This window comes from Mytilus galloprovincialis, chromosome 11 (assembly GCF_965363235.1).
Source record: "Mytilus galloprovincialis chromosome 11, xbMytGall1.hap1.1, whole genome shotgun sequence".
NCBI classification, from domain to species: Eukaryota; Metazoa; Mollusca; class Bivalvia; order Mytilida; family Mytilidae; genus Mytilus; species Mytilus galloprovincialis.
Genome location: NC_134848.1, coordinates 4,172,002 through 4,195,156, shown reverse-complemented (window position 1 = coordinate 4,195,156; position 23,155 = coordinate 4,172,002). Strand labels below are relative to the sequence as shown.

The window sequence follows — 23,155 nt, the reverse complement described above, 5'->3', positions numbered from 1 at the left end:
AACGGAGAATGCGTCAAAGAGACTTTAACCAGATCAAAAAGCATTAAATAGCCCAAGGCCACCCATTCGTCTTGAACACAGCGAGAAAATCCCACACCTACAGGCTGCTTCAGCTGACCTCTAAACTTAAATGTATACAAGTTCAGTGAAAATTGATGTCTTACTAAAATAAACTATCAGTATTCACAAAGTGTGGAATAATAAAATAAATTAAGTAAAAAGACAGGATATCACACATTTATGTATTGAAGGGTTTCTTTGCAAGTACAAACTGATGGATGCCACTAGTGGATCAATAATTGTTCTCATGGACGTTTGGTGAGATTTGTGCTCTATCTGCAATTTTATGTTTAATGTTTTTAATGGACTTGTGTGTGTCTTTATGTTGATTCTAATGCAAATAAGGGGAAGTTGAATTGCTGAAAACCAGCCATCGGCTTAATTGGATTATACAGAATAAGTAGTTTTTTGGCATATTAATACATTGACACATAGACGGATAGACACATTGACCAGTTGACCTATTACAAAATCGACATATTAATCAATTGACATATTAAGACATTGACAGATCATTATCTCAAAATTGAGGTATCAAAAGAGGATCAAATTCAAACATTGACACAAAGACATATGGACACATTGACCAGTTGACAAATTAACAAATTGACATATTTCTACATTGACAGTTCTAAAGCTTTTTACACATCATCGCCTTGAGAGATCTACACATTGACATATTGACACATTGACAGATCATCATCTCAAAATTGAGGTATCAAAAGAGGATCAAATTCAAACATTGACACAAAGACATATGGACACATTGACCAGTTGACAAATTAACAAATTGACATATACATACATTGACAGTTCTAAAGCTTTTTACACATCAACGCCTTGAGAGATCTACACATTGACATATTGACACATTGACCGATCAACTTAAACAGACATATATACTGACACATTGACATATCCACACTTAGACAGATCAACACAATAACAGACTCATATATACATCGACACATTCAGGCCTCTACAATAACTTTTTTTCAACTTGTCCAGTAGGACAAGTACATACCAAAACTTACTTGTCCGAATGAAATTGTTACTTGTCCAAATTTTTTTAACTAAAAATAACCTTTTTACATTCTAAGTTGATTAAAGGAACAAAACGGATTTAAATAATAGAATAGAATTTGATGAATTTCTTTTGAAAAAGATTCAAAATTATGAGTCAAGTACAACTGAATCTAGTCATGTCACAGGACTTAGGTTCTAGTTTTCACCAATGTCAGTCTCATCAGAATCTAAACATCAGGCACCATCTGATAGGCCTGTACACTCATCATTGCTCATTGGATTTGTATCCTGTTTTTTTTTAGTTGAAAACAGTTTTATTCAAATGCAATCAATAAAAAGAAGATGAGGTCTGATTGCCAATGAGAAAACTCAAAACAAGAGACCAAATGACACAGAAATTAACAACTATACGTCACCATATTACAAGTATTGTTTTTTTTTCTACTTATGATCAAATATGATTTTGTGAATTTTATGAAATTATGGTAAATAAAAAAAATTGTTTTTGTGAAAAAATTACCGGTATGGTATTTATGATAAAGAACATAATAAGGTAAGAAAATGAGATACTGATTTGTCTTGGTCCCAAATTGTTTCCTGTCTTGCCAAACTGTCTATCAATCATGTCTACTAAATATGTGTCCTACGGTGCTAAACTTTGAGCTAAACCTGTCCAAGTGACGAACTGTACTGTAAAGTTACCTTATCTATAAAGCGCAGCATTGATTCGGATCAGTATGACTGGTTTCCGAGAATAGTATACTTTTGACTTGTTAAAAAGTACCTGACAAAGAACCAGTTAAAAATTATCGATTGCAAGTAAACATGTCGAAGAAAAAAGTTTTGCATTTGAATAGACAGAATACAGAAACATGTAAAATTAATATTTGTTTTGTTTGTTTGTTGTTTATAATTATACTTTGTTCATCAAAGTTGGATGAAGTTTATTTTCTGCAGAATAATTGTACTTGTCCCAACGGACAAGCTTGATACAGCTTTTACTTGTCCGACCATTTTTCCCTCTGGTACCGGACAATTGGACAAGCATTATTGTCGAGGTCTGCACATTGCTAAATTGACACACTGACAGATTAACACTTTTACAGATTCATACATCAGCACATTGACATATCGACAAATTGACAGATCAACACAAAACAGACTCATCAATTGGCATATTGCTTCACTGACAAATCAACACATCAACATATTCATACATCAACACATTGTCATATCGATACACTGACAAATCAACACTTAAACAGATTCATACATCAACACTTTACCATATTGACACACTGACAGATTAGAAAAAATAACAGACTCATATATTGACTCATTGTTATATTGAAACACTGACAGATCAACACATCAACTGACTCATACATCAACATTTGATATATCAACACATTAACAGATCAACACATTAACAGACTCACACATCAACACATATACATATTGACACATCAACATATCAACACATTAACATACTAAAACATCTACACATTGATACACCGACACACTGACAAATCAACCCATTAACAGCGTCTAACATCAACAAGTTGAAATATCGACACATGAACAGACTCACACAGCAACACATTGGCATATTGATACCTTGAGAGACCTAAAAATCAATGCATTGCCATATGAACACACTGACAGATTAACACATTAACAGAATCAAACATCAAACATTAATACACTGATATATCAATACATTAACACTCATACATCGACACATAAACATATTGACACACTGACAGATCAACACATCAACTGACTCATACATCAACATTTGATATATCAACACATTGACAGATCAACACATTAACAGACTCACACATCAACACATATACATATTGACACACTAACAGATTTAACACATCAACACACTGACATATTGATACACTGACAGATCAACATATACACACAATCAAACATTAACAAGTTGACATATTGACACACTGACAAATCAACAAATAAACAGACCCATACATCAGCACATATACATATTGACACATTGACAAACTTAACACATTAAAAGATTCACACTGACAGATCAACATATTAAAAGACTCGTACATCAACACAATGACATATTGAACAGACACATTGACATATTGACACACTGACAGATCAACATATTACCAGACTCCCACTTCAACAAATTGACATATTGACACACTGAGAGATCAACATATTACCAGAATCCCACTTCAACAATTTGACATATCAACACACTGACAAATCAACACGTTAACACACATTTGTCATCACGCTGATAGATCAAAACATTGACAGGCTCATACATCAACACATTGACATATTGACACACTAACATATCAACATATAACCAGATTCATACATCAACACATTGACATATTGACACACTTATATATCAACATATAACCAGACTCATACATCAACACATTGACATATTGACACACTTACATATCAACATATAACCAGACTCATACATCAACACATTGACATATTGACACACTTACATATCAACATATAACCAGACTCATACATCAACACATTGACATATTGACACACTTACATATCAACATATAACCAGATTCATACATCAACACATTGACATATTGACACACTTACATATCAACATATAACCTGATTCGAACATCAACACATTGACATATTGACACACTTACTGATTAGACATCCATCTGATTACACATCCATCTGATTAGACATCCATCTGATTACACATCCATCTGATTACACATCCATCTGATTACACATCCATCTGATTACACATCCATCTGATTAGAAATCCATCTGATTAGACATCTATCTGATTACACATCCATCTGATTAGACATCCATCTGATTAGACATCCATCTGATTAGACATCCATCTGATTAGACATCCATCTGATTACACATCCATCTGATTAGAAATCCATCTGATTAGACATCCATCTGATTAGACATTCATCTGATTACACATCCATCTGATTACACATCCATCTGATTAGACATCCATCTGATAAGCCATCCATCTGATTACACATCCATCTGTTTAGACATCCATCTGATTAGACATCCATCTGATTAGACATCCATCTGATTAGACATCCATCTGATTACACATCCATCTGATTAGACATCCATCTGATTAGACATCCATCTGATTACACATCCATCTGATTAGACATCCATCTGATTACACATCCATCTGATTACACATCCATCTGATTACACATCCATCTGATTAGACATCCATGTGATTACACATCCATCTGATTACACATCCATCTGATTAGACATCTATCTGATTAGACATCCATCTGATTAGACATCCATCTGATTAGACATCCATCTGATTACACATCCATCTGATTAGACATCCATCTGATTAGAAATCCATCGGACATTTTCATTTAGTTTTATTGGGCTGATTGGATTGCATTCTTGAAAACAAAACGGAAAGTCCGTATTCAAATGGCAAAATCAAAGTCAAACACATTAAAAATGTTAAACGAATAAGGGTATCTGCATTTAAAAAATACAGATATCAATAAAATTTTATTTTCATATAAAACCTTAACAGTAACAACTATCGCAGTAATTGAAATAATGAAATACAGTAGAAATAAAGTATTTGCTAAAGGATTAAATTGCCAAAGGGTTTATACAACACTCAATCCAGATATCCATCTAATTAGACATCCATCTGATTAGACATCCATCTGATTAGACATCCATCTGATTACACATCCATCAAATAGACATCCATCTGATTAGACATCCATCTGATTAGACATCCATCTGATTAGGCATCCATCTGATTACACATCCATCTGATTACACATCCATCTGATTAGACATCCATCTGATTAGACATCCATCTGATCAGACATTCATCTGATCAAACATCCATCTGATAAGACATCCATCTGATTACACATCCATCTAATTACACATCCATCTGATTAGATATCCATCAAATAGACATCCATCTGATTAGACATCCATCTGATTAAACATCCATCTGATTACACATCCATCTGATTAGACATCCATCTGATTAAACATCCATCTGATTAGACATCCATTTGATTAGACATCCATCTGATTAGACAGCGATCTGATTAGACATCCATCTGATTAGACATCCATCTATTTACACATCCATCTGATTAGACATCAATCTGATTAGACATCAATCTGATTACACATCCATCTGATTAGACATCCATCAAATACACATCCATCTGATGAGACATCCATCTGATTACACATCCTTCTAATTACACATCCTTCTGATTACACATCCATCTGATTAGACATCCATCTGATTAGACATCCATCTGATTAAACATCCATCTGATTAGATATCCATCTGATTAGATATCCATCTGATAAGACAGCGATCTGATTAGACATCCATCTGAGTAGACATCCATCTGTTTACACATCCATCTGATTAGACATCCATCTGATTAGACATCCATCTGAGTACACATCCATCTGATTAGACATCCATCAAATAGACATCCATCTGATTAGACATCCATCAAATAGACATCCATCCGATTACACATCCATCTGATTAGACATCCATCTGATTAAACATCCATCTGATTAGACATCCATCTGATTAGACATCCATCTGATTAGACAGCGATCTGATTAGACATCCATCTGATTAGACATCCATCTGTTTACACATCCATCTGATTAGACATCCATCTGATTAGACATCCATCTGATTACACATCCATCTGATTAGACATCCATCAAATAGACATTCATCTGATTAGACATCCATCTGATTAGACATCCATCTGATTAGACATCCATCTGATTAGACATCCATCTGATTAGACATCCATCTGATAAGACATCCATCTGATTAGACACTCTGATTACATATCCATCTGATTACACATCCATCTGATTAGACATCCATCTGATTAGACATCCATCTGATTAGACATCCATCTGATTAGACTTCCATCTGATTAGACATCCATCTGATTACACATCCATCTGATTAGACATTCATCAAATAGACATTCATCTGATTAGACATCCATCTGATTAGACATCCATCTGATTAGACACTCTGATTACATATCCATCTGATTACACATCCATCTGATTAGACATCCATCTGATTAGACATCCATCTGATTAGACATCCATCTGATTAGATTTCCATCTGATTAGACATCCATCTGATTAGACATCCATCTAATTAGACATCCATCTGATTACACATCCATCTGATGAGACATCCATCTGATTACACATCCATCTGATGAGACATCCATCTGATTACACATCCATCTGATTGGACATCCATCAAATAGACATCCATCAAATAGACATCCATCTGATTAGACATCATCTGATTAGACATCCATCTGATTAGACATCCATCTATTTACACATCCATCTGATTAGAAATCCATTTGATTACACATCCATCTGATTACACATCCATCTGATTAGACATCCATCTGATTAGACATCCATCTGATTAGACATCCATCTGATTACACATCCATCTGATTACACATCCATCTGATTAGACATCCATCTGATTAGACATCCATCTGATTACACATCCATCTAATTACACATCCATCTGATTAGAAATCCATCTGATAAGACATCCATCTGATTACACATCCAACTGATTACACATCCATCTGATTAGACATCCATCAAATAGACATTCATCTGATTAGGCATCCATCTGATTAGACATTCATCTGATTAGACATACATCTGATTAGACATCCATCTGATTACACATCCATCTGATTAGACATCCATCTGATTACACATCCATCTGATTAGACATCCATCTGATTAGACATCCATCTGATTACACATCCATCTGATTACACATCCATCTGATTACACATCCATCTGATTAGAAATCCATCTGATTAGACATCTATCTGATTACACATCCAACTGATTACACATCCATCTGATTAGACATCCATCAAATAGACATCCATCTGATTAGACATCCATCTGATTAGACATCCATCTGATTAGACATACATCTGATTAGACATCCATCTGATTAGACATACATCTGATTAGACATCCATCTGATTAGACATCCATCTGATTAGACATCCATCTCATTACACATTCATCTGATTACACATCCATCTGATTACACATCCATCTGATTAGACATCCATCTGATTAGACATCCATCTGATTACACATCCATCTGATTAGACATTCATCAAATAGACATTCATCTGATTAGACATCCATCTGATTAGACATCCATCTGATTAGACATCCATCTGATTAGACACTCTGATTACATATCCATCTGATTACACATCCATCTGATTAGACATCCATCTGATTAGATTTCCATCTGATTAGACATCCATCTGATTAGACATCCATCTAATTAGACATCCATCTGATTACACATCCATCTGATGAGACATCCATCAGATTACACATCCATCTAATGAGACATCCATCTGATTACACATCCATCTGATTACACATCCATCTGATTAGACATCCATCAAATAGACATCCATCAAATAGACATCCATCTGATTAGACATCATCTGATTAGACATCCATCTGATTAGACATCCATCTATTTACACATCCATCTGATTAGAAATCCATTTGATTACACATCCATCTGATTACACATCCATCTGATTAGACATCCATCTGATTAGACATCCATCTGATTACACATCCATCTGATTACACATCCATCTGATTAGACATCCATCTGATTAGACATCCATCTGAGTACACATCCATCTAATTACACATCCATCTGATTAGAAATCCATCTGATAAGACATCCATCTGATTACACATCCAACTGATTACACATCCATCTGATTAGACATCCATCAAATAGACATTCATCTGATTAGGCATCCATCTGATTAGACATTCATCTGATTAGACATCCATCTGATTAGACATCCATCTGATTACACATCCATCTGATTAGACATCCATCTGATTACACATCCATCTGATTAGACATCCATCTGATTAGACATCCATCTGATTACACATCCATCTGATTACACATCCATCTGATTACACATCCATCTGATTAGAAATCCATCTGATTAGACATCCATCTGATTACACATCCAACTGATTACACATCCATCTGATTAGACATCCATCAAATAGACATCCATCTGATTAGACATCCATCTGATTAGACATCCATCTGATTAGACATACATCTGATTAGACATCCATCTGATTAGACATCCATCTGATTAGACATCCATCTCATTACACATTCATCTGATTACACATCCATCTGATTACACATCCATCTGATTAGACATCCATCTGATTAGACATCCATCTGATTAGACATCCATCTGATTAGACATCCATCTGATTACACATCCATCTGATTAGACATTCAACTGATTAGACATCCATCTGATTACACATCCATCTGATTACACATCCATCTGATTACACATCCATCTGATTAGACATCCATCTGATAAGCCATCCATCTGATTACACATCCATCTGTTTAGACATCCATCTGATTAGACATCCATCTGATTAGACATCCATCTGATTACACATCCATCTGATTAGACATCCATCTGATTACACATCCATCTGATTAGACAGTCATCTGATTAGACATCCATGTGATTACACATCCATCTGATTACACATCCATCTGATTAGACATCTATCTGATTAGACATCCATCTGATTAGACATCCATCTGATTAGACATCCATCTGATTACACATCCATCTGATTAGACATCGATCTGATTAGAAATCCATCGGACATTTTCATTTAGTTTTATTGGGCTGATTGGATTGCATTCTTGAGAACAATTTTTAATAAGACGTTGAAGATCATATAAACATGAAATGCAGGCACTAAAAATGTGTTAAAAAAACCTAATTACACAGCTTTTTAGGTCTCAAGTATAAAAGAGTACACAGGAAAACAGTATAATAATATACAAAAATAACATTTTTTACATATAATAAAACGGATGCGAGGATAAGTATACATAAGCATAGTCTTTTTTGCAAATAAAAATATTTTGCGATAATGTAGTAGAGATGATCATTCGTCTGTATTTTAGTTTAAATTACATCCAACATGCCTATCTTTAATTCCATTAATTGAATATTGAATATTCATATTAGGTCTGAAACATACAGTTCATACTAGGGTCTAGCAAAAATGTGTTTCTAAGAATTGAAGAAATTAAAAGAAAAAAAAAAAGTAAATACAGAAAAACAGCATACACAGACTTGAAAAAACCTTGAAAATTATGTTTACTATGTTTTAGTTTTTCTATGATAACTTTGCAATAAATAAAGCATGTAAAACGAGAGTGAGAAAAGAATCGCATATTTACCTAACACTTTATTCCATTCACAGTTACTTAGATTTATTCGACATCTCTGCCGATGAATTTCTATACCATTTGTGCTTTTTACGCTTTGTAACTCCTCCCCGAACAATCTTCGTACTAAGGAAGTTTTTCCAACAGATTTTTTTCCAACAATTATTAAATTTATATCCCGTCTTCGTTCTGAACCCGATTCAAGGGCGTTCAGATAAATGTCAATCGACTCATGATCCATCTTTTTTATTTGTTCTGGTATTTTGCTGTCTGAAATGTAAATAAATAAATGTTTATCCTAAAACGTCATTAGTAAGAGGTTAAACTCATCTAGCGATTTATACATATTAGGTCTGAGACATATGGTTCATACTAGGGCCTTCTCAATCGATTTATGAATTTTGAACAGCGGTAATCCTACTGTTGCCTTTATGATTTGCTTTTGTGCAATACACTTTGCTATTGCGAATTGCGCCCCCCCCCCCAAAAAAAAAAAAAACCTTTTTTTGGCAACCATTTTTTTTCTCACTCCATCCCATTTTTTTGGCCAATTTTTTTCTTTTTAATTTCTGAAATCTGCTATTTCTTTTTAACCCCCCTCCCCACAATTTTTTTTCAACTCCCCTCCCCCTCCCTTTTTCCAAAAAAATAATAATTCAAGTTTCCAATGAAGTTTGCAACCATAGTTTCCCATTTAAATACTACCTAATCATGTCTAAAAGTATAATATCTTTAATCAGCAGTTGTATTAGGATCCTCTAAAAAGAAACTGACAGCTAATCACCTCAAGAGAATACAAAATTTCTGTATACATAATTTTAAAGCAATGTAAGGAAAACCAGATGCTCCGCAGGGCGTAGCTTTATATGTGTATGTAGATTCTTAACTTTTGGTCCCGTTTTCAAATTGGTCTACATTAAGGTCCAAAGGGTCCAAAATTAAACTTAGTTTGACAAAAAATGAATCAGTTAGGTTCTTTGATATGCTGAATCTAAAAATCTAAAAATGGATGTCTAATCAGATGAATGTCTAATCAGATGGATGTGTAATCAGATGGATATGTAATCAGAGTGTCTAATCAGATGGATGTCTTATCAGATGGATGTCTAATCAGATGGATGTCTAATCAGATGGATGTCTAATCAGATGGATGTCTAATCAGATGGATGTCTAATCAGATGAATGTCTATTTGATGGATGTGTAATCAGATGGATGTGTAATCAGATGGATGTGTAATCAGATGGATGTCTAATCAGTTGAATGTCTAATCAGATGGAAGTGTAATCAGATGGATGTCTAATCAGATGGATGTCTAATCAGATGGATGTCTAATCAGATGGATGTCTAATCAGATGGATGTGTAATCAGATGGATGTGTAATCAGATGAATGTGTAATGAGATGGATGTCTAATCAGATGGATGTCTAATCAGATGGATGTCTAATCAGATGTATGTCTAATCAGATGGATGTCTAATCAGATGGATGTCTAATCAGATGGATGTCTATTTGATGGATGTCTAATCAGATGGATGTGTAATCAGTTGGATGTGTAATCAGATGGATGTCTAATCAGATGGATTTCTAATCAGATGGATGTGTAATCAGATGGATGTGTAATCAGATGGATGTGTAATCAGATGGATGTCTAATCAGATGGATGTCTAATCAGATGGATGTGTAATCAGATGGATGTCTAATCAGATGGATGTGTAATCAGATGGATGTCTAATCAGATGTATGTCTAATCAGATGAATGTCTAATCAGATGGATGCCTAATCAGATGAATGTCTATTTGATGGATGTCTAATCAGATGGATGTGTAATCAGTTGGATGTGTAATCAGATGGATGTCTTATCAGATGGATTTCTAATCAGATGGATGTGTAATTAGATGGATGTGTACTCAGATGGATGTCTAATCAGATGGATGTCTAATCAGATGGATGTGTAATCAGATGGATGTGTAATCAGATGGATGTCTAATCAGATGGATGTCTAATCAGATGGATGTGTAATCAGATGGATGTGTAATCAAATGGATTTCTAATCAGATGGATGTGTAAATAGATGGATGTCTAATCAGATGGATGTCTAATCAGATGATGTCTAATCAGATGGATGTCTATTTGATGGATGTCTATTTGATGGATGTCTAATCAGATGGATGTGTAATCAGATGGATGTGTAATCAGATGGATGTCTCATTAGATGGATGTGTAATCTGATGGATGTCTCATCAGATGGATGTGTAATCAGATGGATGTCTAATTAGATGGATGTCTAATCAGATGGATGTCTAATCAGATGGAAATCTAATCAGATGGATGTCTAATCAGATGGATGTCTAATCAGATGGATGTCTAATCAGATGGATGTGTAATCAGATGGATATGTAATCAGAGTGTCTAATCAGATGGATGTCTAATCAGATGGATGTCTAATCAGATGGATGTCTAATCAGATGAATGTCTATTTGATGAATGTCTAATCAGATGGATGTGTAATCAGATGGATGTCTAATCAGATGGATGTCTAATCAGATGGATGTGTAATCAGATGGATGTGTAATGAGATGAATGTGTAATGAGATGGATGTCTAATCAGATGGATGTCTAATCAGATGGATGTCTAATCAGATGTATGTCTAATCAGATGGATGTCTAATCAGATGGATGTCTAATCAGATGGATGTCTATTTGATGGATGTCTAATCAGATGGATGTGTAATCAGTTGGATGTGTAATCAGATAGATGTCTAATCAGATGGATTTCTAATCAGATGGATGTGTAATCAGATGGATGTGTAATCAGATGGATGTGTAATCAGATGGATGTCTAATCAGATGGATGTCTAATCAGATGGATGTGTAATCAGATGGATGTCTAATCAGATGGATGTGTAATCAGATGGATGTCTAATCAGATGTATGTCTAATCAGATGAATGTCTAATCAGATGGATGCCTAATCAGATGAATGTCTATTTGATGGATGTCTAATCAGATGGATGTGTAATCAGTTGGATGTGTAATCAGATGGATGTCTTATCAGATGGATTGCTAATCAGATGGATGTGTAATTAGATGGATGTGTAATCAGATGGATGTCTAATCAGATGGATGTCTAATCAGATGGATGTGTAATCAGATGGATGTGTAATCAGATGGATGTCTAATCAGATGGATGTCTAATCAGATGGATGTCTAATCAGATGGATGTGTAATCAGATGGATGTGTAATCAAATGGATTTCTAATCAGATGGATGTGTAAATAGATGGATGTCTAATCAGATGGATGTCTAATCAGATGATGTCTAATCAGATGGATGTCTAATCAGATGATGTCTAATCAGATGGATGTCTATTTGATGGATGTCTATTTGATGGATGTCCAATCAGATGGATGTGTAATCAGATGGATGTCTCATCAGATGGATGTGTAATCAGATGGATGTCTCATCAGATGGATGTGTAATCAGATGGATGTCTAATTAGATGGATGTCTAATCAGATGGATGTCTAATCAGATGGAAATCTAATCAGATGGATGTCTAATCAGATGGATGTCTAATCAGATGGATGTCTAATCAGATGGATGTGTAATCAGATGGATATGTAATCAGAGTGTCTAATCAGATGGATGTCTAATCAGATGGATGTCTAATCAGATGAATGTCTATTTGATGAATGTCTAATCAGATGGATGTGTAATCAGATGGATGTCTAATCAGATGGAAGTCTAATCAGATGGATGTCTAATCAGATGGATGTCTAATCTGATGGATGTCTAATCAGATGGATGTGTAATCAGATGGATATGTAATCAGAGTGTCTAATCAGATGGATGTCTTATCAGATGGATGTCTAATCAGATGGATGTCTAATCAGATGGATGTCTAATCAGATGGATGTCTAATCAGATGGATGTCTAATCAGATGAATGTCTATTTGATGGATGTCTAATCAGATGGATGTGTAATCAGATGGATGTCTAATCAGATGGATGTCTAATCAGATGGATGTGTAAACAGATGGATGTCTAATCAGATGGATGTCTAATCAGATCGCTGTCTAATCAGATGGATGTCTAATCAGATGGATGTCTAATCAGATGGATGTTTAATCAGATTGATGTCTAATCAGATGGATGTGTAATCGGATGGATGTCTATTTGATGGATGTCTAATCAGATGGATGTCTATTTGATGGATGTCTAATCAGATGGATGTGTACTCAGATGGATGTCTAATCAGATGGATGTCTAATCAGATGGATGTGTAAACAGATGGATGTCTACTCAGATGGATGTCTAATCAGATCGCTGTCTTATCAGATGGATATCTAATCAGATGGATATCTAATCAGATGGATGTTTAATCAGATGGATGTCTAATCAGATGGATGTCTAATCAGATGGATGTGTAATCAGAAGGATGTGTAATTAGAAGGATGTGTAATCAGATGGATGTCTCATCAGATGGATGTGTATTTGATGGATGTCTAATCAGATGGATGTGTAATCAGATTGATGTCTAATCAGATTGATGTCTAATCAGATGGATGTGTCAATAGATGGATGTCTAATCAGATGGATGTCTAATCAGATCGCTGTCTAATCAGATGGATGTCTAATCAGATGGATGTCTAATCAGATGGATGTTTAATCAGATGGATGTCTAATCAGATGGATGTGTAATCAGATGGATGTTTAATCAGATGGATGTCTAATCAGATGGATGTCTATTTGACGGATGTCTAATCAGATGGATGTGTAATTAGATGGATGTGTAATCAGATGGATGTCTTATCAGATGGATGTTTGATCAGATGAATGTCTGATCAGATGGATGTCTAATCAGATGGATGTCTAATCAGATGGATGTGTAATCAGATGGATGTGTAATCAGATGGATGCCTAATCAGATGGATGTCTAATCAGATGGATGTCTAATCAGATGGATGTCTATTTGATGGATGTGTAATCAGATGGATGTCTAATCAGATGGATGTCTAATCAGATGGATGTCTAATTAGATGGATATCTGGATTGAGTGTTGTATAAACCCTTTGGCAATTTAATCCTTTAGCAAATACTTTATTTCTACTGTATTTCATTATTTCAATTACTGCGATAGTTGTTACTGTTAAGGTTTTATATGAAAATAAAATTTTATTGATATCTGTATTTTTTAAATGCAGATACCCTTATTCGTTTAACATTTTTAATGTGTTTGACTTTGATTTTGCCATTTGAATACGGACTTTCCGTTTTGTTTTCAAGAATGCAATCCAATCAGCCCAATAAAACTAAATGAAAATGTCCGATGGATTTCTAATCAGATGGATGTCTAATCAGATGGATGTGTAATCAGATGGATGTCTAATCAGATGGATGTCTAATCAGATGGATGTCTAATCAGATAGATGTCTAATCAGATGGATGTGTAATCAGATGGATGTGTAATCACATGGATGTCTAATCAGATGGATGTGTAATCAGATGGATGTGTAATCAGATGGATGTGTAATCAGATGGATGTCTAATCAGATGGATGTGTAATCAGATGGATGTCTAATCAGATGGATGTCTAATCAGATGGATGTGTAATCAGATGGATGTCTAATCAGATGGATGTCTAATCAGATGGATGTCTAATCAGATGGATGTCTAAACAGATGGATGTGTAATCAGATGGATGGCTTATCAGATGGATGTCTAATCAGATGGATGTGTAATCAGATGGATGTGTAATCAGATGAATGTCTAATCAGATGGATGTCTAATCAGATGGATTTCTAATCAGATGGATGTGTAATCAGATGGATGTCTAATCAGATGGATGTCTAATCAGATGGATGTCTAATCAGATGGATGTCTAATCAGATGGATGTGTAATCAGATAGATGTCTAATCAGATGGATTTCTAATCAGATGGATGTGTAATCAGATGGATGTGTAATCAGATGGATGTGTAATCAGATGGATGTCTAATCAGATGGATGTGTAATCAGATGGATGTCTAATCAGATGGATGTGTAATCAGATGGATGTCTAATCAGATGTATGTCTAATCAGATGAATGTCTAATCAGATGGATGCCTAATCAGATGGATGTCTATTTGATGGATGTCTAATCAGATGGATGTGTAATCAGTTGGATGTGTAATCAGATGGATGTCTTATCAGATGGATTTCTAATCAGATGGATGTGTAATCAGATGGATGTGTAATCAGATGGATGTCTTATCAGATGGATGTCTAATCAGATGGATGTGTAATCAGATGGATGTGTAATCAGATGGATGTCTAATCAGATGGATGTCTAATCAGATGGATGTCTAATCAGATGGATGTGTAATCAGATGGATGTGTAATCAAATGGATTTCTAATCAGATGGATGTGTAAACAGATGGATGTCTAATCAGATGGATGTCTAATCAGATGATGTCTAATCAGATGGATGTCTATTTGATGGATGTCTATTTGATGGATGTCTAATCAGATGGATGTCTAATCAGATGGATGTGTAATCAGATGGATGTCTCATCAGATGGATGTGTAATCAGATGGATGTCTCATCAGATGGATGTGTAATCAGATGGATGTCTAATTAGATGGATGTCTAATCAGATGGATGTCTAATCAGGTGGAAATCTAATCAGATGGATGTCTAATCAGATGGATGTCTATTCAGATGGATGTCTAATCAGATGGATGTGTAATCAGATGGATATGTAATCAGAGTGTCTAATCAGATGGATGTCTAATCAGATGGATGTCTAATCAGATGAATGTCTATTTGGTGGATGTCTAATCAGATGGATGTGTAATCAGATGGATGTCTAATCAGATGGATGTCTAATTAGATGGATGTGTAAACAGATGGATGTCTAATCAGATGGATGTCTAATCAGATGGATGTCTAATCAGATGGAAGTCTAATCAGATGGATGTCTAATCAGATGGATGTCTAATCAGATGGATGTCTAATCAGATGGATGTGTAATCAGATGGATATGAAATCAGAGTGTCTAATCAGATGGATGTCTAATCAGATGGATGTCTAATCAGATAGATGTCTAATCAGATGGATGTGTAATCACATGGATGTCTAATCAGATGACTGTCTAATCAGATGGATGTGTAATCAGATGGATGTCTAATCAGATGGATGTGTAATCAGATGGATGTCTAATCAGATGGATGTCTAATCAGATGGATGTCTAATCAGATGGATGTCTAAACAGATGGATGTGTAATCAGATGGATGGCTTATCAGATGGATGTCTAATCAGATGGATGTGTAATCAGATGGATGTGTAATCAGATGGATGTCTAATCAGATGGATGTCTAATCAGATGGATTTCTAATCAGATGGATGTGTAATCAGATGGATGTCTAATCAGATGGATGTCTAATCAGATGGATGTCTAATCAGATGGATGTCTAATCAGCTGGATGTGTAATCAGATGGATGTGTAATCAGATGAATGTGTAATGAGATGGATGTCTAATCAGATGGATGTCTAATCAGATGGATGTCTAATCAGATGTATGTCTAATCAGATGGATGTCTAATCAGATGGATGTCTATTTGATTGATGTCTAATCAGATGGATGTGTAATCAGTTGGATGTGTAATCAGATGGATGTCTAATAAGATGGATTTCTAATCAGATAGGTGTGTAATCAGATGGATGTGTAATCAGATGGATGTGTAATCAGATGGATGTCTAATCAGATGGATGTCTAATCAGATGGATGTCTAATCAGATGGATGTCTAATCAGATGGATGTGTAATCAGATGGATGTCTAATCAGATGTATGTCTAATCAGATGAATGTCTAATCAGATGGATGTCTAATCAGATGAATGTCTATTTGATGGATGTCTAATCAGATGGATGTGTAATCAGTTGGATGTGTAATCAGATGAATGTCTTATCAGATGGATTTCTAATCAGATGGATGTGTAATTAGATGGATGTGTAATCAGATGGATGTCTAATCAGATGGATGTCTAATCAGATGGATGTGTAATCAGATGGATGTGTAATCAGATGGATGTCTAATCAGATGGATGTCTAATCAGATGGATGTCTAATCAGATGGATGTGTAATCAGATGGATGTGTAATCAAATGGATTTCTAATCAGATGGATGTGTACATAGATGGATGTCTAATCAGATGGATGTCTAATCAGATGATGTCTAATCAGATGGATGTCTATTTGATGGATGTCTATTTGATGGATGTCTAATCAGATGGATGTGTAATCAGATGGATGTGTAATCAGATGGATGTCTCATCAGATGGATGTGTAATCAGATGGATGTCTCATCAGATGGATGTGTAATCAGATGGATGTCTAATTAGATGGATGTCTAATCAGATGGATGTCTAATCAGATGGAAATCTAATCAGATGGATGTCTAATCAGATGGATGTCTAATCAGATGGATGTCTAATCAGATGGATGTGCAATCAGGTGGATATGTAATCAGAGTGTCTAATCAGATGGATGTCTAATCAGATGGATGTCTAATCAGATGAATGTCTATTTGATGAATGTCTAATCAGATGGATGTGTAATCAGATGGATGTCTAATCAGATGGATGTCTAATCAGATGGATGTGTAAATAGATGGATGTCTAATCAGATGGATGTCTAATCAGATGGATGTCTAATCAGATGGAAGTCTAATCAGATGGATGTGTAAATAGATGGATGTCTAATCAGATGGATGTCTAATCAGATGGATGTCTAATCAGATGGATGTGTAATCAGATGGATATGTAATCAGAGTGTCTAATCAGATGGATGTCTTATCAGATGGATGTCTAATCAGATGGATGTCTAATCAGATGGATGTCTAATCAGATGGATGTCTAATCAGATGAATGTCTATTTGATGGATGTCTAATCAGATGGATGTGTAATCAGATGGATGTCTAATCAGATGGATGTCTAATCAGATGGATGTGTAAACAGATGGATGTCTAATCAGATGGATGTCTAATCAGATCGCTGTCTAATCAGATGGATGTCTAATCAGATGGATGTCTAATCAGATGGATGTTTAATCAGATGGATGTCTAATCAGATGGATGTGTAATCAGATGGATGTGTAATCAGATGGATGTCTAATCAGATGGATGTCTATTTGATGGATGTCTAATCAGATGGATGTGTAATCAGATGGATGTCTAATCAGATGGATGTGTAATTAGATGGATGTGTAATCAGAAGGATGTGTAATCAGATGGATGTCTCATCAGATGGATGTGTAATCAGATGGATGTCTCATCAGATGGATGTGTAATCAGATGGATGTCTAATTAGAAGGATGTCTAATCAGATGGATGTCTAATTAGATGGATGTCTAATCAGATGGAAATCTAATCAGATGGATGTCTAATCAGATGGATGTCTAATCAGATGGATGTCTAATCAGATGGATGTCTAATCAGATGGATATGTAATCAGAGTGTCTAATCAGATGGATGTCTAATCAGATGGATGTCTAATCAGATGGATGTCTAATCAGATGAATGTCTATTTGATGAATGTCTAATCAGATGGATGTGTAATCAGATGGATGTCTAATCAGATGGATGTCTAATCAGATGGATGTGTAAACAGATGGATGTCTAATCAGATGGATGTCTAATCAGATGGATGTCTAATCAGATGGAAGTCTAATCAGATGGATGTCTAATCAGATGGATGTCTAATCAGATGGATGTCTAATCAGATGGATGTGTAATCAGATGGATATGTAATCAGAGTGTCTAATCAGATGGATGTCTTATCAGATGGATGTCTAATCAGATGGATGTCTAATCAGATGGATGTCTAATCAGATGGATGTCTAATCAGATGGATGTCTAATCAGATGGATGTGTAATCAGATGGATGTCTAATCAGATGTATGTCTAATCAGATGAATGTCTAATCAGATGGATGCCTAATCAGATGGATGTCTATTTGATGGATGTCTAATCAGATGGATGTGTAATCAGTTGGATGTGTAATCAGATGGATGTCTTATCAGATGGATTTCTAATCAGATGGATGTGTAATCAGATGGATGTGTAATCAGATGGATGTCTTATCAGATGGATGTCTAATCAGATGGATGTGTAATCAGATGGATGTGTAATCAGATGGATGTCTAATCAGATGGATGTCTAATCAGATGGATGTCTAATCAGATGGATGTGTAATCAGATGGATGTGTAATCAAATGGATTTCTAATCAGATGGATGTGTAAACAGATGGATGTCTAATCAGATGGATGTCTAATCAGATGATGTCTAATCAGATGGATGTCTATTTGATGGATGTCTATTTGATGGATGTCTAATCAGATGGATGTCTAATCAGATGGATGTGTAATCAGATGGATGTCTCATCAGATGGATGTGTAATCAGATGGATGTCTCATCAGATGGATGTGTAATCAGATGGATGTCTAATTAGATGGATGTCTAATCAGATGGATGTCTAATCAGGTGGAAATCTAATCAGATGGATGTCTAATCAGATGGATGTCTATTCAGATGGATGTCTAATCAGATGGATGTGTAATCAGATGGATATGTAATCAGAGTGTCTAATCAGATGGATGTCTAATCAGATGGATGTCTAATCAGATGAATGTCTATTTGATGGATGTCTAATCAGATGGATGTGTAATCAGATGGATGTCTAATCAGATGGATGTCTAATTAGATGGATGTGTAAACAGATGGATGTCTAATCAGATGGATGTCTAATCAGATGGATGTCTAATCAGATGGAAGTCTAATCAGATGGATGTCTAATCAGATGGATGTCTAATCAGATGGATGTCTAATCAGATGGATGTGTAATCAGATGGATATGAAATCAGAGTGTCTAATCAGATGTATGTCTAATCAGATGGATGTCTAATCAGATAGATGTCTAATCAGATGGATGTGTAATCAGATGGATGTGTAATCACATGGATGTCTAATCAGATGACTGTCTAATCAGATGGATGTGTAATCAGATGGATGTCTAATCAGATGGATGTGTAATCAGATGGATGTCTAATCAGATGGATGTCTAATCAGATGGATGTCTAATCAGATGGATGTCTAAACAGATGGATGTGTAATCAGATGGATGGCTTATCAGATGGATGTCTAATCAGATGGATGTGTAATCAGATGGATGTGTAATCAGATGGATGTCTAATCAGATGGATGTCTAATCAGATGGATTTCTAATCAGATGGATGTGTAATCAGATGGATGTCTAATCAGATGGATGTCTAATCAGATGGATGTCTAATCAGATGGATGTCTAATCAGCTGGATGTGTAATCAGATGGATGTGTAATCAGATGAATGTGTAATGAGATGGATGTCTAATCAGATGGATGTCTAATCAGATGGATGTCTAATCAGATGTATGTCTAATCAGATGGATGTCTAATCAGATGGATGTCTATTTGATTGATGTCTAATCAGATGGATGTGTAATCAGTTGGATGTGTAATCAGATGGATGTCTAATAAGATGGATTTCTAATCAGATGGATGTGTAATCAGATGGATGTGTAATCAGATGGATGTCTAATCAGATGGATGTCTAATCAGATGGATGTCTAATCAGATGGATGTCTAATCAGATGGATGTGTAATCAGATGGATGTCTAATCAGATGTATGTCTAATCAGATGAATGTCTAATCAGATGGATGTCTAATCAGATGAATGTCTATTTGATGGATGTCTAATCAGATGGATGTGTAATCAGTTGGATGTGTAATCAGATGGATGTCTTATCAGATGGATTTCTAATCAGATGGATGTGTAATTAGATGGATGTGTAATCAGATGGATGTCTAATCAGATGGATGTCTAATCAGATGGATGTGTAATCAGATGGATGTGTAATCAGATGGATGTCTAATCAGATGGATGTCTAATCAGATGGATGTCTAATCAGATGGATGTGTAATCAGATGGATGTGTAATCAAATGGATTTCTAATCAGATGGATGTGTACATAGATGGATGTCTAATCAGATGGATGTCTAATCAGATGATGTCTAATCAGATGGATGTCTATTTGATGGATGTCTATTTGATGGATGTCTAATCAGATGGATGTGTAATCAGATGGATGTGTAATCAGATGGATGTCTCATCAGATGGATGTGTAATCAGATGGATGTCTCATCAGATGGATGTGTAATCAGATGGATGTCTAATTAGATGGATGTCTAATCAGATGGATGTCTAATCAGATGGAAATCTAATCAGATGGATGTCTAATCAGATGGATGTCTAATCAGATGGATGTCTAATCAGATGGATGTGTAATCAGGTGGATATGTAATCAGAGTGTCTAATCAGATGGATGTCTAATCAGATGGATGTCTAATCAGATGAATGTCTATTTGATGAATGTCTAATCAGATGGATGTGTAATCAGATGGATGTCTAATCAGATGGATGTCTAATCAGATGGATGTGTAAATAGATGGATGTCTAATCAGATGGATGTCTAATCAGATGGATGTCTAATCAGATGGAAGTCTAATCAGATGGATGTCTAATCAGATGGATGTCTAATCAGATGGATGTCTAATCAGATGGATGTGTAATCAGATGGATATGTAATCAGAGTGTCTAATCAGATGGATGTCTTATCAGATGGATGTCTAATCAGATGGATGTCTAATCAGATGGATGTCTAATCAGATGGATGTCTAATCAGATGAATGTCTATTTGATGGATGTCTAATCAGATGGATGTGTAATCAGATGGATGTCTAATCAGATGGATGTCTAATCAGATGGATGTGTAAACAGATGGATGTCTAATCAGATGGATGTCTAATCAGATCGCTGTCTAATCAGATGGATGTCTAATCAGATGGATGTCTAATCAGATGGATGTTTAATCAGATGGATGTCTAATCAGATGGATGTGTAATCAGATGGATGTGTAATCAGATGGATGTCTAATCAGATGGATGTCTATTTGATGGATGTCTAATCAGATGGATGTGTAATCAGATGGATGTCTAATCAGATGGATGTGTAATTAGATGGATGTGTAATCAGAAGGATGTGTAATCAGATGGATGTCTCATCAGATGGATGTGTAATCAGATGGATGTCTCATCAGATGGATGTGTAATCAGATGGATGTCTAATTAGAAGGATGTCTAATCAGATGGATGTCTAATTAGATGGATGTCTAATCAGATGGAAATCTAATCAGATGGATGTCTAATCAGATGGATGTCTAATCAGATGGATGTCTAATCAGATGGATGTCTAATCAGATGGATATGTAATCAGAGTGTCTAATCAGATGGATGTCTAATCAGATGGATGTCTAATCAGATGGATGTCTAATCAGATGAATGTCTATTTGATGAATGTCTAATCAGATGGATGTGTAATCAGATGGATGTCTAATCAGATGGATGTCTAATCAGATGGATGTGTAAACAGATGGATGTCTAATCAGATGGATGTCTAATCAGATGGATGTCTAATCAGATGGAAGTCTAATCAGATGGATGTCTAATCAGATGGATGTCTAATCAGATGGATGTCTAATCAGATGGATGTGTAATCAGATGGATATGTAATCAGAGTGTCTAATCAGATGGATGT

General features: G+C 35.3%; 1 protein-coding gene across 2 annotated transcripts in view; it reads left to right on the top strand.

The window, feature by feature from the left end:
• The window catches only part of LOC143051536 (uncharacterized), a 202,662-nt gene that overhangs the window by 16,781 nt on the left and 162,726 nt on the right, over positions 1-23,155 (top strand). The window lies entirely within an intron of this gene.